The 17889-nt window shown below is 37.5% G+C and overlaps 1 long non-coding RNA gene across 1 annotated transcript in view; it reads left to right on the top strand.

Annotated features, from left to right (window-relative positions):
- The window catches only part of LOC143676176 (uncharacterized), a 101182-nt gene that overhangs the window by 63272 nt on the left and 20021 nt on the right, over nt 1–17889 (top strand). The window lies entirely within an intron of this gene.

A 17889-nucleotide genomic window follows, 5' to 3' on the forward strand; every position in this document is an offset into this window, starting at 1 on the left:
AATTGATAAAAAGTTTTGTTTCTAAGATACTGGAAATCAAATCTAAGCTCCTAGTCGCAGGAACCTAGAATAGGAATCTGCATTATGGAAGCTTTGGGAGATGAGACACTTAGGGATGACAAAGACTTGAACCCAATAGTGTTGAGTACATTGCACTGCAGATAAATGTAAATGGCTCATAAGGTGGACAAATGTAACCAGCTCTGACCTGACATAATATGGAAAAGAAAGTTATCCTACCATAATTTCTACTTAGTTCACCATCCCTTATGGATCATAAAATAAGCTCAGACTTTACTCAGAATAAAACAAGCAAAGATTTTTATCCTGAAGTCGCAGTGGTTGCAACGGTGTTTGTTTACATATATTGCCATCAGGTTGTTCATTCTCGCAGTTCGTTTTAAAAATATTAACAAACAGAAAATGACACCAGCATATCCTGAGCACAAACTCCTTGGCTTCTTGAAAGTTCATTAACTCAGGATGCCGCTTCAATGGTTCAAGTTATCCCATTCTAAACAGACATTTGTGTATGGGATATATTTCTTTACTAAAAGAAAAGGGGGAGAGGAAAGAAAAACATTGAGCAAAACTGGTCTGAATAAAATCAGCTGATTTTTGTTTCTTCTTCACATTTCTGAGGACCCAAGGAAATGGGAACGCTGGAGAGGGAAAGACCTTCAGTAATTAATTCTCTCTCCTATTTCCTCTAGACCTATTCTGTGCCTATCTTTTTCTATTTATTAACGAATTTTAGCTTAGGGCTATTTTTTTATTTATTATTTATCTTGGGTGTTTTTTCAAAAGGAGTCTAAAAAATCTTGCAGAGAATGCTTACAATCAATGTGATGGCATAAAAGGATAAGGGAGAAAATCCCTGTTCTTTGCTGGTGGGTCTGCTGTACAGTGTCAGGTAATTTTATGTGTCGTGAATCGCTTACAGGTATATGGAGATATTATTCCCTCAGCCCTTGGGGCAACTGGGTGGAGCCTGGTGGGGCTCTAACCTCAGGGTGGACAACTACCAGCTGGGAGTAGAAGCATCCAATTATCTCATGGGCTATTACTTATTACCATCTCCTTTATCTACTTTGATGTGAAAAATACAGGAAAGCACGTGTTAAAAGCATAGTACCATATTACAGCTTAGATCCTAAAGGACTGGGCTGCTCAAAAATTATTAAATAGCCACAGGTGATGGTTATAAAACCAGACATAGTTCAAAGCAGGGTCACCAAGAAGGAGTGCAAATAACTCGGGATAGTCCATCACCACGTTTAGAATATTTGGTCTCTTCAGCGATTTATAGTCCTTTATGTAGTACTACACTCCTCAATAGAAAGCACAGGTACCAATTAAGTCGTCTCTCTATTCTGTAGAAGTCCTCCACCCTCTAAATGGTCAGCACCCTTTTTGGTCTCACTCTATTCTGTTTTCATATTTGAGTTTGGGAATTGAAATATGCTGATATCTTAGTTAAGACCTGCCTTCTCATCTAACACTGTTCTTGGTTGCCTTAGATGATGCTTTACCACCTCGCAGCCTCCTGCAATTTGCCAACTTATAGCACCTAGTATCCTGAAAGCAGCATGATCCCATATTTCTCCTTGACCTCAAAGGTCAGGCCAAGAGGGTAAAAACTCAAATCTTATTATCAAAAGGATCTGGAGACCCTTAATAATAAAAAAAATTATTTTTAACTGGTGAAGCACTGCAGCATTTCAGGTGGCCTTTGGATTGAAGGAATTCAAGACGTCCAACATTTGTTGGACCATCACCTTTTTATACTTGGGCTTATGTCACCATTCATGAAGATGTGTGCTGCCATAGCTTCACCTATTCTTGAACAGAACTCCACATCAGCTAGTCCACATTCTCATCCAGGAAGAGAGATCAGAGTCAATTTCTAGGTATCTCTAAATCTTATCGCTGCTTCCAGATTTCTAGTGTTCTAAATAAACCATTGCCCCTTGAATCTTATTTCAGACATTTTTATTTGGATGTTTCTTATACTAAATTTAGCCCAAGGAACAGGATCAAATAGTTATTTCTCTGCAGGGACATACATTTTCTTTCATGTAAGGCAAAAATGGATTCTTCCTCTCTACATTTAAGGCACTTTGAAGATACACTACTAATTGCTTTGCACAGTAAGTAATAATTAACTATTTTATGTGTCATTTTACCTAAATAAACAATGACTTCATGTATTTATTTTTTAATTCAAAGTCTTTAATATCACTCTTGCTATGTAATCACTCATCAAGTTTTTGATGAATAAAAATATTAGTAAGTATCTCTCTGTTCTTTCTTAATGTGTCCTTTGCAATAATCACAAACATTTGTAGCATTCTTATCATATGAAGGGACTAGTTCCAATATACCTCTCACATGTTGACTTTAATCCTCACAGTAGCCTGACAATATGGAACTTTCATTGTCCACACTTTACAGATGAGAAAGTGAAGCCAATTAAATCACCTAATAAGTGGCAGAACTAGGATTTGCATCCAGATAGCAACTTATACTTTATTTTACTTAGGCTTTCCTTTTTCTTCTATCAAAAGCTCATTACTAGCTTGCTCCACTCACCAGCTGACCATCGGCTTCAAAGGACCCTCTGCTCTTGGAGGGGCTAAGGAACCTGGAAAGCACAAGAATAACTACTGTCACCATCTGAGGCCATTCACGGCAACTCAAATAATTAAAAAAAATATTCTCATTGAGACAGTGGAAAAATGGCATAGTGAAGAGAACTTGAGCCAGAGGCATATGTACAAAGATAGAAACTTATAACCGTATATTAAGATAATATGGCATATCTTATTCCCTCAAGACTCCACAGAGATAGTTGCAAAAATAAGCAAAATGGTTTCTTCTGAAAATACTGAAGTCCTCAGAACCAACAGCAATCCCAAAAAGGAAATAAAATATAAAATATTTATGATGCTGTAACAATGGAGCAATAAAAAACATTAGTAATACTTTGAGTCTGGAATTGCTAAACTTAATCTGTGTGTAATTGGACTTGTGTAATTTAGTATGGTTAAAAAAAAATACCAAAATGTTTTTGAATTAATAATTTGAAGCCTCAAGAATGAATTATCTTGGTTTCCAAAATGTTCCATTCTCCTTCGTCAGAAATAGGAACTTCAAACCTGTGCCAGTAACGTAGCGATGCTTAGGGGCAAAATGGAATTTAAAAAAAAGTCCTTTAAAATTATGTTTTCGTGTAGATTCAGAAAAATTTATAGAAATTTATTTTTCCGATAATGGAAATATTTAATTTGATCTTCAATTTTGGGATTGCCACTGTTTAGGCATTTCTGTAATTTAATCCCCACTACTGTCTAGCTTCATTATTCTAATTTATGATCTTACACCTATTCAATTACTTTCCTTTAAATATTTTACACACACACACACACACACACACACACACACACATATATATTTAAATGCTATATGGCAGAGGTCACATTTCATTCTTTTTCCATGTGAGTATCCCCTATTGCAGCATCATTTGCTGAATTTTTGTTAATTTGATTTTTCATTTGTTTGTTTAGGAAATGCATGGGCTGGGAATTGAGCCCAGGTCTCCCATGAGGCAGATGAGAATTCTACCACTGAACTACCCTTGCACCCCCATCTTACTTATATTTTAAAGCGTCTTCGGAATTTAACCTCATCCAAGAAGGCTTTCTGGATGACTACATCCCTTTTCCTCCATTTCTACCATATTTGTGCAACACCATTTAAATTATATCTGGTCTTCTCAAATGTAGTTTTGGGCTACTCTAAGGTAAAGATTAGAATCTTCTTATATTCTCACAAAGCCCAGCACTCTGCTGGTCAGGGACCTTATTGAAGACTTGTTTGGTTTCCAGACCAGCAACTCTCAGGCTAGTGCAGTAAACCCAATTACAGGGAGAAGGCGTATGCGTAAAAATGATCTGTTTCCATGTGCATCACCCATCTCCAGGTTGCTTTCCCAACCAATGTCCCTATTCTTGACTACTGGTCACCAAGACAGAATTGAAGTCTATTTTAATTAGTCTAATAGCTAATTGAAGGCTTTCTAAAGCTTTTGAATATAATTTAGCCCTTTGCATATAGCGACTCATAATATTCTTTAACAACCCAAAGTTATATGACCATCATGCCCACTGGAAATGAGGAAACTGGAGCACAGAGAGGATAGCAAGTTTCCTAAGTGAGTGAGTGACCAAGCAGAGTGTGATGGTTAGGTTCTGGTGTCAACCTGGCCAAGTGATGATGCCTAGTTGTCTGGTCAGGCAAGAACTGGCCTGAGAGTTGCTGTAAGGATATTTTGTGGCTGGTTGATAAACCAGAAGCTGATGTATTAAATCATCAGTCAATTAATTGCATCTGCGGCTGATTATTAACTGAGGCATGTCTCCCACAGTGCACTAATCCAATCAGTTCCAGGCTTTTATGGAGGAAGAAAGACTCTTTAACTACTGCTTCAGCGAGCAAGCCTCTCCTGTAGGGTTCGTCAAAACCCTTCATTGGAGCCACTAGTTACAGCCTGCCCTGTGGATTTAGGACTCTTGCACCCCACAGTTGCAGGAGACACCTTTATAAAGCTCAAATTTACAGATCTGTCCTAGAGAATGCTGATCAACACACAGAACTAAAACCCATGCAATCTGATTTAATGTCTGTGAACACCCCCAAAGTGGAGCTTCCACACCTCCTGCTTGGGCAGTCTTTGGTTTTGTTTAGCTTTGTGGTTTGTTGCTCATTTCTTTGTTCTTAGGAGTCTGACCTGTTTGTTGTTGTCACATTTACATTTCATGACATTGATGTACAATCACTGAATGAGGTCCCTGATTCTGAAATCTGTCTTGGGTAACTGTTCTAGATCTTTGGGAGTGTCAGTGTGTGTAGTCCCATTATCTCACTGGAGAGGCCTAACAATATTGTGAAGTGGGCAAACATTACCATCAGTGTTTTATAGAGTGTAAACTGTAAAAGGGACGCAGATATAATGGTATTGTTATCATACAACATATTGGAACTAGGACATAGTCTTCCACATGCAGTATTATTGTACATCTACGCTATGGTGTTTTGCATGTGTGCGCAATAAATATTTCTTGATTAGATCACTGGTTGATCCTGGGAGGGGATACTGATTAGAAATAAACACCACCATATTATTTTAAAAAATTGTGTCATTTTTTTAGCATGATTATTTTCTCTTTAGAAAGAAAGCAGGCTTGGATTTGGGTGACTAACACCATAAAATGGGATGTTTCCTTTTTACTAACCATTATACTTGAATTATAAAACCCTTGAGGCATCACCAGTTAATTCAATGCACACAAGTAAGATATTTTCTTTCCACATTACATAAAATGCCTCTCTCCCCTATTCTTATGATCCTAATGAATCTCTTAGAATTTCTTACTGTGGGCTGTGGGTTTTGCAGAATCTGAATTCATTCATCTGGGTTCTCAGTAAAGGAGTCAAATCAGAGCTCCCTTTCTATCAAAGCTCATGCAACTTCTTAAGGAAAAGCTGCAGTGTGGGACAACTCTGGCTTTAGGGAATGAATTTGTAACCACTGGTTTTTCACAGCAGGATGTCCGCCTACTGCCTCTCTTCATTTGCTTGTTTTCTGGTTCAGTAAGAGTTGTGTTCTCCTCTTATGACTTAATGGCTTCATGATTTTTCTAAACTTGCCAGAACTTTCTGTAATATACTTAAAGAAAGTAGTCAGTCTGCTTCTTGTTAATTCACATTCATTTGAGGCATTTGTGTCAGGGCTGGAATCAATGAGTCACACTTCCTGATCAAAGGATAGATTTCAGCAGAAGAGAAAGGGCTGTAGTGCTGCTCCCACAGGCTTCCTAGAATTATGCATTAAGTCAAATGCAAATGTTGATGTTTGGGTGACTAGAGATTTAACCACCACTGATTATTTCTTAAGACACTTTAATTTACACTTGGAAATCCCAGTCTAAGAACACTTGCCATCTAATTCATTTCTTCCGGCTCCAACTCCCAACATAGCTCTGGCTGGGTGGGTAGAGAGAAGGTCAGAAGGGTAGGGGAGTGTCTATTTTCATGGAAAAAACCAGAACGCAGTAGAGAGCAGAAGTGAAATGTTTCCCACTCCTGTAAGATATGCATAAAACTTCCTTTAGAACAGTATTTTTTAGTGATTAGGGGTCATAGGTCCTTTAATAATTTGAGGAGAAACTATGTTCTCTGCTGTCTTCTCTAGCTACAACACTTTGCACATCATGCTAGAGACTTCCTAAGGTCTCTTAAACCATTCATGGACCTGACTTTGAAAGCTCAGCCTTAGCATTTTGTAACAGCCCAGATTAATTGGGAGAGATGGTCAATGGATCCATGGATCTGGTACACCCAAGCCCACAGAGAGATAGTTTTGTTTTGAACTGGGCTCTGTTCTTTAAATTCCTTGCTGAAATAGACCATTAAAAGAGAGGGCAAATGGATGGCACTGCCCCGATGCTTCAATTTTTGACTCGAAAAGTGTATTTTAAACCCTTTTAACACACATTTCACCTTATGTAAATTAAACAGGAAATGCACAGACTTGCCACGTCAAGTGTTAAGCCAGATGTTTAGTGGCTGATTATTTGTAGTGACAGTTGAAAAGGAAGGAGACATAATTTATGCTACTGGAAATCTTTCAGTGGTCCAAGTTAAACTCCATTTTAAGAGTAGTGTTCAATTTTAATAGTAGTAATAAGGGACAGGCTAACTTCACATGTTATGGAATTACTCTCACAGCTGGTGAACAGATACTTGTTTAGGTAGCTAATTCATTGGTCTTCTTACTCTTCTTAGATTTCTGTGGAGCATCAGGATGGAAATAATGAAATACCTGAGGAAAATCATCTTGTTGATGGCTCTTCTCCCTTTACTTTTCTGTCTGACCCTTTAGGAAATTCCTGGAACTGCAGAGTGTCAAAGGATGCCCATCACAAAGAAGTTATTAACATGACAAGAAATGGAACCCTGTGCCCTGGCTCACCATGGCTTTGGGACAGAATTTCTGAGTTCAAGTTCTAGCTTTGCTACCTCCTAGATGTATAACCAGGAGCACTTGTCCTTATCTGTAAAAGACAATGACTGTAATTCCAATTTAGAGGGTGTTCTAGTTTGCTAGCTGCTGGAATGCAACACACCAGAGATGGATTGGCTTTCAATAAAAGGGGATTTATTTAGTTAACATATAGTTCTTCAGAGAAAAGGCAGCTAACTTACAACTGAGGTTCTTTCTTACGAAGGAAGGCACAGGGTGATTTCTGCTGGCCTTCTCTCCAGGCTTCTGGGTTCCAACAACTTTCCCTGGGGTGATTCCTTTCTGCATCTCCAAAGGCCTGCACTGAGCTCCAAGTGCTGAGATGAGATATGCTGAGCTGCTTGGACTGTGCTACATTGAGCTCTCTCATTTAAGCACCAGCCAATTAAATCAAACATCTTCATTGCAACAGGCACGCCTCCTAGCCAATTGCAGATGTAATCAGCAACAGATGAGTTCACATGCCATTGGCTCATATCCACAGCAATAGGTCTAGACACCTTCACCTGGCCAAGTTGACACCTGAACCCAACTACCACAAAGGGTTTCTGAAGATTAAACAATATAAGGCTTATAAAGTACTATGGCATATAAATGCTCAGTGAACCTTAGCTATTATGATATTATTATCATTATCTCATAATGATGGAGAGGGAAGCACAGACTTACTTTGTTCAAGTGTTATTCTGTGATTGGGTGTCTAGTACTTTATTGCCATGGGGATTGTTGTGTCTTGGCAGTGGAAGGGATTGAGAATCCTTCCTCATTTTCACCCTTTGTCTTTCTTTACAGTCAGACCAAAAAAGACCCACATATTCTCTGGTCAATATTGAATGAAAGATACTTAACCCCCACCAGGGGAGAAGATGAGGCACAAATTATATATGTGGAGAAAACTAAGGTACATGGAGTAGACATCAAGAGCCTAGCTTGGTTCAGATTAGTGCACTCTCCTCATCCTGGAAGTCCCTGAGAATGACTTTGATATAGTACAACCAGTTAAGAGTTGCTGGCTCTATCCCTCATCCTGCCATGAGAATCAAGGTCTGACATCTGGGAACAAAGTCATTTAACATCTTAGGGACACAGTCCCCAAATTTGGAAAATGAAGGTCTCTTCCATCTTTAAAGTTCTAGGCTTCTAAGTCCAAACTCTAGAGACTTATATCCAGGTACTTAGTTGGAAGGATGCATTACTCAAGACCCTTTTAACCTGGTTACCCAAAAGGACTTAATTCTTCACAGCCTTGCTCAAGTTTCAGGCAGCTCATGTTGCTCTTTGGTCTCCTGAACAGCCAAAACCCTTTTTGTTCAGGAATGTTTATTTTTTTTAATTAAATCAGCATTTTTCAAATGGTGCTCCATTAAATTCTTAATAAGGATGACCATACCACTGTTTTCTGTGGTAGAATAAAGATCTATAATGAATAGCATTAGCATATTAAAATATTTGAAAAGACAGGGAATAATTAAGCTTGTTTAATTTAACCTTTTAAAGGCCCAATTGGTCAAATAAATATTTACATGCATGTATGTGTGTGTGCAGGTGACTGTGTATGGTGTGTTTCCTTATCAAATTTTGAGAAAGTAGTTTTCAGTCAAACAATTTGGAAAATACTGTTCTAAGCCTTACATAGTTGTGTTATGGTATTTAAATATTTTGTGTTTATATGTTTTTCCATATCAATTTACTGAATTATAAACTCTCTGATGACTTGTTTCTACTCTATCACTCAGCGTTTCTAACACAGGGTTGAGCATATATAAACTTCACACTACCTCCTTGCGGTGCATTCTGATTCTAATCAGCTTCTAATTTTGCTAAGTCATCATTCTCCTCTTTGACTATTCAATTACTATTTATGCCCTACGATCTCTTAAGCAACCTAAGTTTTCTGAAATCTCAGTCTTTGGCCTCTGGCTTCTCTTAAACTGGTAAGTATGGAATAGCTGGGCTGATCCAACATTTAAGGTAACACTTAGAATGTGAAAAAGGCAGGTAGTCTATGTTTGTCGAATGACTTACATTTGTTGAATTACTTATATACATGTGTCTCTAACTGGTCTCTGCCAACTGCATCAAAATCTTAATAGACATCCCAACTAAAAGGAACTCCCAATCATTTCTGATTTCTCTGCTGTCATAAATCAATAATTTATGGTTTACTTCCAATTTCAGATGAGATCTCAGGCCTCCAGGCTAGCTCTCACACTCCTACCAAATGAGACACCATAACTAGAGAGGATCTTTGAAACCACCTTACTGAAGGACATAAATAAGATTAAGCCTGAGTCATTTATAATTGAAATCTTTTTTAAAATTCAGCATATTGACATTTGGGTGGAAATGATTATTTTTAAAACTTAGAAAACATGTAAAAAGTGTAAAGGAAATAAAATGCACTCATGTTAGCTAAACTTAGCAGTTAAATTTATTATTTTGGGGAATAGGATATGTACTCCAATCTTATTTGGAATGGAAATCTGAGCTTGTTTATAAAAACAACTCTACGTTTCTATACATATCATGGTGAATATGCTGCCTATTCAACTTGAAACCTTGCTTTTTTCAATTAACATTTTCAAGTAATTAAAAATACTTTAAAACAATAATTTTATTCACCTCATAATATTTCACCTTATTAATGTACCAAAATTATTTAGCCATTCTCTTAGTCTTAATTAGTTTGGTTAACACTTCACATAATTAGGGCAAACATCATTGGCATCAATCCTTGTTTGATAAGTCATATAATTCATTAGGTTATATTCCTAGGAATGGGAATATTATCAGGTCAAAGGGCATGAATAATTTTAGGACAATTTTTATAAAGTGACAACTCACTTCCTGGAAATTCTGTAGCAATTCAGACTCCCACCAGGGTTTAATGAGATTGTCTATCAGAAATTCTAGCAGCAATGGAGAATTTTAAGTAAGAAAAAAAAAAAAAGAAAAGGAAAAGTTTTGAAAATTTGTTCCGCAAAAAAATGTTGTCTTGATATTTTAAGAATTTAGAAATTCAAATTATCATATCAAGATATCAAAATAAACTTTTCCTTTTCTTTTTTTTCCTTACTTAAGAATGAGGAATTTTTAATTTGCTTTTAAGTCTACATTTCCTGCTTTATGAGTAATACTTGGCTTTTTTCTGCTGGAGACAATTTGCCTGTATTCCTTTTAGCATATGGTTCCCTAGCTTCTTAAATATGTTTTAGTTTTGTTATAATGGATGCTTTTTCATTCATCCAATTTCTTTTTTAACACTTCATCCAAGTATATGAAATCCCAGGATGGTAAGTAGATTTTGTCTTTGGTGCAACATAGTTAATTGGTAGTAGCAGTCTGAAGGTCTGTGTTGTGATGGATTTTTAAAACCAAGCCAGGATCCAGCACTGATAAAAATTATTGACTCAGAGGAGAAAATCAGTACTTTGATGTCGTTGCTGACCCTAAAGACTAATCTGTATTTTGTTTTATAATTTCTCCCATTGATATCTGCATGGAAAGCCTTTTTCTCTTTTTGAGATCAAATGATCCTCTTTTTTTAAAAATTATTGTTATTTAAAATATTTTAGCTCTCTACATTTTCCATCTAATTCTTCTTCAATTTATTTTGATCTTAATTGAGTTTTTCCCAACTAAGTTTACAAATTTTCCAACATCATTTATTGAATAAATTTACTTTCTTGTCATCTGTTTCTTTTTTTTCCATCAGCATTTGCTTCTGGGAAAACTAATTTTACCCAGTGATTAAACTACCCACTTTTCTGTCAGCATTGCACTATTTTAATTCCTGTAGACCCAGTAGGGCTAACTCACCCTTACTACATCCTCATATTTTTAATTTTTTTTCTTTATTTTTCCTTGGAAATTTGTATTTTGCTTGTGAGTGATTCAATCTTTTATGAGACTGCAGCCTTACCATCTGAAAATTACAGAGGAGAAAAATCCTGGCCAAATGCCAACCAGGACCTGGTAAAAAAGGAAGAGGCCTGGAAGAGGGCAATAATTCTGGCTGCAAGATAAATCTAACATGAAACACATTTGTAGAGTTAAGTTGTTGAACCCAGACCTCTGATCAAAGGGGACTTTTTATGGATTTGATCCCCTAAGTTCCATTGGCTATTGAGCCTCCATCTTGATACCTAATTTATCTTGTGGATTTCTTGGCTCCTATTTTACACCATTCACACTCTGTGTATCCCCACTTTGTTCAATTTCCATGGACTGTCTCCCACTCCTAGACCAGTGCTCTCTAAAAGATGCTGCTATGATGAAATATTTTGTCAGTCTGTGGTGTGCCATATGGCATTCACTAACCACTGTGGTTAATGAACAATCAAAATACAGCCAACACAACTGAAGAACTGAAGAGTTTTTGTTCTACCTTAATTTTAATTTTTTAAAATTAGCATTTAAATGCCACGTGGGACACTGGGCTGCCATTTTGTGACTGTACCATTCTTGGCATAAGAATTGGATTCCTATCCTAACCACACTGTGTGGTTCCTGCACTTTGGCATTGACACAGAACTCAAGCCCCATGTCTTTGTTCCCAGCCAGACAGAGAGCAAAAAGATTTCCTGCTGTCAAGGGTTGATTGGAACAACTCGCCTGAGTAGCTAGTCAGAATACAAGGCTTATTTATTATGGAATAATGGTTTTTGAGGTATACCTAGATCACTAAATTAAGAGGATGAGGTACAGATAGAAAGACCATGTCTTCCCAGATTAGCACATGCATGCACGTACACATAAAGCCAAACTATACTCATTGTTGCTCGTGTTGCCTGGACCCAATGTTTCCATTTTTTCACCTTTCACTTACTCTTCATTGCTTTGCAATTTGGCTTTGGATCCAACCTCTCTTACAAACTGCTTTTACCAACCAGACTGTTAAATCCAATAGATGTTGTTTTCATCTTCATTTTGATTGACCTCTTAGTATTGCTTGGCCCTGTTTATCGTTTACTCCCTCTTGAAATCCCATTTAACTGAGCTCATTCTGATACCACACACACCCCAGAGTTTTGCCCTGGCTCCAAGGCTGTTTTACACACTTTCTTCATGTGGTCTCAACTCATGCCAAAGCTGCCCTTCCCACTTGATCCCCTCTCTGAAATCCAGAACTGAACACGCAACTACCTATTCACCACCTCCAGCTGGATAGTTCAAGCACAGTGTTTCCAAAACCAAACTCATGCCCTCCATTGTCTTCAACCTCCACAACCAGGAGTTCACAGAGTCCATTGATTCTTCTGTAAAACTTATCTTAAATCTATATGCTTTCTGTCCTAGACTAGACACTGCTCTGCTTCAAGCTACCATATTCCCATGCCTGGGTAACACTTGCCTGAATGACTCCTTTTACTGTGTTTCCTTCATCACAGGTTGTCCCTCTTATATTCATTTATCCATGCAGTCAATTACATAGTTTTAACCTGCTGTCCCCATTTAAAACCCTCCAATGTTTCCCATTGCATTTAGGAAAATAACTAAATTTCTCAGTGTTACCTACAAGGTCTTGAATGGTCTGGCCTCTGCTCACATCTCCATCCCACTTCTAACCACTCTGTTCTTTCTCTCTGCCTTTCCTATTAGCATTTTTCATTTCCTCAGAGCCTCACTCGTCTTCTGCCTCAAGGCCCCCATTTCAGTAGTTTCTTCTTCCCAGAAATCTCTTTTCCCAATCTCCTCCATAGAGTTTTTGCACTTATTCAGCTCACCAGTAACTGGCCTGGTGCCTGACTCCTAGTGGGATTTCGTATGTATATGGGATTAATGGGTTAAAGTCTTTTGGTCCCCATGCTCATGAGGCATTGTTTTTCACAGGTGAAGGGTTCCCTGAGTATGTTTTCTTTGATGATCTAGGGAAATGGTAATCGTTTTCCTTTTTATACATCAAATTTGTTTTGATTTGATTCAGAGACAATCCCCTTTAATATTTACACCAGAGTTATTTAAAATTCAGAAGATATTTACATGGTCCTAATAAACTTAATATGTGTTATAACCTATTAGGGCACGTTAAGATAGGATCACCCTATAAATGACATTTACAAGAAAATGTTTTAAAATTTTACATAAATACACGACAAGATTATATATGACATAACATAAATCATTATCTGTGCTAAGCTGGCCAGGAGTATATTGGCTCTTTAAAATAATACATCATACCTGATGGCACACTGGAGTTTAAAGCAGTTCACATTCTATGCCAATCAGTCTGCTTAGCAACTTTGCATGGAAGTTGGAGCTCAGGGGGCCTCCATTTTACAAATGAGGAAATAGTGGCTCAGTAGAGGTGACTTCTCCAAGAAAAATAAGGTGAAACAGTGAAGATATTCAGCACTCGAACCCAGGTTTTTTTAATTCTAAGCCCAGAGCTTTTCCCACTACTCAGTCTACCTCTAATATCATATTCTGGATTTTAATTTCAGATTCTGTATCAGAAGGAATCTCTATGATAAATGAGAAAGCAGATTATTCACACATATACACTGTATATGTAGATGCATAAATATAAACCATAAATATACGTTCTCAGGTATCATTAATTAACTGCACTTAGAAAATAGACATATTCCATGTAGATAGAACAACTTATTTCTGTTGGTTAAATAAAAAAAGAAAAAGACAAAAACTCATATGCATGTAAAAAATATTTATTGGCTTTGGATTCAATTGAAATATGTCAATTTAAAAAAGTCATATTCTAATCAAGCTTTCTAATGCACATCATTGGCTCCATGTGCAATTGTTTTTTTTTTTCAAATGGTCTTTACGAGATAACCATATAAACTCTTTCAGAATAAGTGAGATAGATGGATGCCATGGGAATACATGTGTAGAAGTAGCTCGAAATGTATGATTTCTGGGAAATATTTAAAAAGAGTGGAGAATTTTGTTTAATACTTTCAGTTCACGGACAAGTACACCCCCACAGGGCAGCTGCATCCAAAGCCCCAGATGGACAGTGGGCTCCCTCTGTGTCAAAAACAGTAAAGTCACTTCTAAACCATGATCTGTAATTTGCATGAAGAATGATGAATTGTGCTGTGGGAGCATCACTTTCTCCCTTGGTTTGCTTTCCTTTGCCTGTAGCTGTGAAGACTTCCAAGTTGCCAAAACCCTGCAAAGAGCATTTTCATTTATTGTGAAACTAAATCGGTTTGGGGCTAAACATATTTTAAAATGTCAGCCTACTTATTTGGTCCAGGGGATGAGAAATGCAAGATTCTCAGAAAATGCCATGTTTGGTTTGGATTTTGTCCTGGAATGTGGAATGGAACAAATGCTAAATCCTCAGAGGGTGTTTTGAAGACTAAAGGAGAAAGCATGTGTGAAAGCACTGGTAAACTCTGGTTTGGTATATTTTACCTAAGTTCCATTGTTTCATTACTGTTACCATTTATCATCATCATCATTATTGGAGTTGCCAGGTTTATTGTAACATGCATTAAATATTGAGGGTGTGGAATCTGAAAAAGGTCTTTCTCAGGATTCTGAAATTCCACTATTTCAATTTCCTTGCTGTGATCATAAATATCACAAAATGGGGTGGCTTCGACAATGGAAATTTATTGGCTCATTGTTTCACAGGTTAGAAGGCTTGCTTCCTCCTGAGGTTGGGATTTTTTGGCTGGCCAGCCTGGTTTGTGGTTCAGTCTTTGTTTTTTCTCATCACATGGCAAAGTACATGGTGGCATACTCTCCTTTCTCTTTTGGTTTCTGTTGAACCCAGCTTCTGGCTGCTCACTGTGGCTTTCTTTCTTTCTATGTCCAATTTGCTTTGCTTATAAGGTCTTTACCCTTATAACGAATTAAGGTCCACTCTCATTCAGTCTGGGCACACATTACCTTCATAACATCTTCAAAGGTTCTATTTACAAATAGGTTCACACTCATATGACCAGGGGTTGGGACCTGAACATGCCTTTTGTGGGGGAGATGATTCAGTCCTAAACAGCTTCCCACTCACCAAAAAAGTAAATAAATAACCATTTCTCAATGCTGTTGAACCACCTGAAGGGCTGAAAGTTAGAAACATCAATAAAAAGCCTTTATAGCTCTAAGAGTAAGGTGCAGTGGTCAAGAATTGGCATTGCTATAATGAAAGTCCCAGCAAGGCTAACTTTTGACTTATTGACCAACACCTTAAGATACCTTAAGCAGGACTTTTTCCTTTTTTTTTTTTTCTGGTTTGGAACTAACCCAGGAAAAAATCCCTATCTGTATACTCATTTCTTGAATTCAACATTGGTTGAGAGTAGTGAAGATGTATCATGATTTAATGCTTGCTGATAAATGGGGTTGGCTCTGTTGGGTGCAGGCAAGGAAAGGTCTCCAAGCTGGAAAAGTTTCCCTCATTCTACCTGTCCAACCACAGGTTCCATGCTGCCAGAGATTGAGTTGGGTGCCGCCCTGTATCTTAGATCCTTGCTATACAAAGGGTGGGCTGCAGATCAGCAGCAGTGATAACACCTGGGAACTTTTTCAACATGTAGAATCTCTGCACCACTCCCTACCCTAAACTGCTGAATTAGAATCTGCTTGCAATAAAGACCCAAGATGAGTTCTTTTGTTTTTAACACTTAAGAGGCACTGAGTTAGAGCACATTATGAATTCTTCCTTGCAGAGCCAAAACTAGGCTAGTGCGTTGGGGTGGGAGAGAGGGTGACTTAAGGGGCAGCACCCTCTTTAGTCCTTTGTAGCCACACTAGAGTACCCCTGTGGATTTTAGCCCTGCCCCCCACCCCTTCATGGTCACCTTTGTGCAGTGTATAAACTGTACAACATACTCAGCAGCTCTTTCTCCCCATTTAACCTCTTACACTTTATAATAGCATCTACATCCACTCATTGCATCAGTTCAGTTCAATACATTTCTCTAATGATGCTGCTGAACTTTTCAAAAGGAGATTCTGCAATTTATTGATTTGCTTGTATTTTCTCATTTATATAGCAATCAGTCATCGCACCAGACACTAAAATTACCAAGAATAGGAAAACAGCCCTGTCGCAAAGCAGTTCATGAGTCAGTGAGGTAGATAGCAATTCAAACAGAGTCAGTCTCTGATCAATGTTGTGTAAAGCTTTGTAGACCCAGAGAAGGAAACAACATTGGGCCACAGAAATGGTCATTTCCCTACATTTCAGCTTCATTAAAGATAAACATGATTAAAATTTACTCTCATTGAGGCCAATTTTCCATTTTAGGTAAGCAGCTGTGGAGTTACATGCTTTAGAACTATCTGTCCAATGACACCAATTGAATTATTTTTTGTGTCTATTTGATTTTAGGACTAGTGAGGAAAAGGCCCTTTTGCTGGCCATAGGTTTCTGGCATGATATACTCTCCACATTTCCAGACCAGCATATTTTGCTGAGGCAAAAAGCTGCTGTTTTTTATCTTCTCATCAACAAATCTCTTTTTTGCCCATTCAATCCCTTCATGTTTAACTGCCTCATACACAATTCAACTTTATTGGTAAATTGGCTGCTTAGATAACATATCACTTTGGAAATTAATATTCCTCTTATTTTGCAATTATTTTATGTATGCCTAAAAATTATAGCCTCAAACATTTTGGAATTAAATTTGCCATAGGATTTTTGAAGTAATTAAAAGGAACTAGAAGACATTCCGATTATTTTACATTCATAATAGTATTTGTTTTTTCTTTCTATTTTCAGGAGCAACTGGATACACAACATGTTTTATGTTTATTCCTCTTGAAACATTTTTAAATAAATAGAGAAAAGTGGTATTATTGTAAAAGCATGTACCTTAATTTTCTTTCCATGCCTTTTGTGGCTTGAAGCAGGTTTGTTTATGGGATGCCTTAATTTAAGCCTCATAAGCTTGACAGAAAACCAAATTAGTACCATTTTCCATTTGTTAACATGGGTTTCCCATTCAGCTATAAAAGAATGTCTTTATTGGAAAAGTGAGAACAGAAATGTTAAATAATTTGGGGGCTATGAGTATGGCTGAAAATATCCTTCTAAGCCAGTTTGTGATTGAATCAGTTTGTGCAAATTCCTCGTTTGTGTTGTAGGAGTGACAGTGAGGAAGAATTTTGGCTAGCTAGAGAGTAAATTACAACAAATCTGGAGGTAGAATGGTTCACACCAGCCACCACAGAGAAGGGAAAATCAAATCAGAATACTCATGATAAAAAATGCGTAGTGGGGTATGGTGGAAGTTGGTGGAATTCTATGAGATGTTGAATAAAAAGTTTTGGTCAAGAGAAAATAAAGTAAACAAAGTTAATCAAAGGAAAATGGCTTTTCTTCCAGGCGGGGATCCAATATAAGTCATTTTTGTAAAATAGAGTCCATCATTTATTTTCTCACTTCCTAAGGCCAGCAGGCAATGGTGTTGAACATCTACAAAACCATACACCTGCTCTACCACTTGTAACTTTTCCCAACTCAGTGAAAGAGAAATCCCTCCTTCTCATCCTCCAGGCCCCCAAACATTGAATTTTCCTTGACCCTTCTTTTTCTTCAATGCTGCATCCCTAATCTCATCATTTCTCATGTGAGAATAATCTGGAATATTATGACTTCTCTCCATCTCCACCATCACATTCCTTGTTCACACCTTCATCCCCCCTCATCTGGGTAATTTCAGTGCTTTTCTACCTCTTTCCCCTTCTCCAACCCTTGCCCGATCATCTATTTTCAACCCAACAGTCCCAGTGACCCTTTTAAAAATATAAGCTTCATGATGACTGTGTTCAGGTCTCTTCAATTCTTCAAGGATTGCATAAAACCCTGTGCCACGTGGTTCATG

The sequence above is a fragment of the Tamandua tetradactyla genome, chromosome 1 (genome assembly GCF_023851605.1).
Source record: "Tamandua tetradactyla isolate mTamTet1 chromosome 1, mTamTet1.pri, whole genome shotgun sequence".
Lineage (NCBI taxonomy): Eukaryota > Metazoa > Chordata > Mammalia > Pilosa > Myrmecophagidae > Tamandua > Tamandua tetradactyla.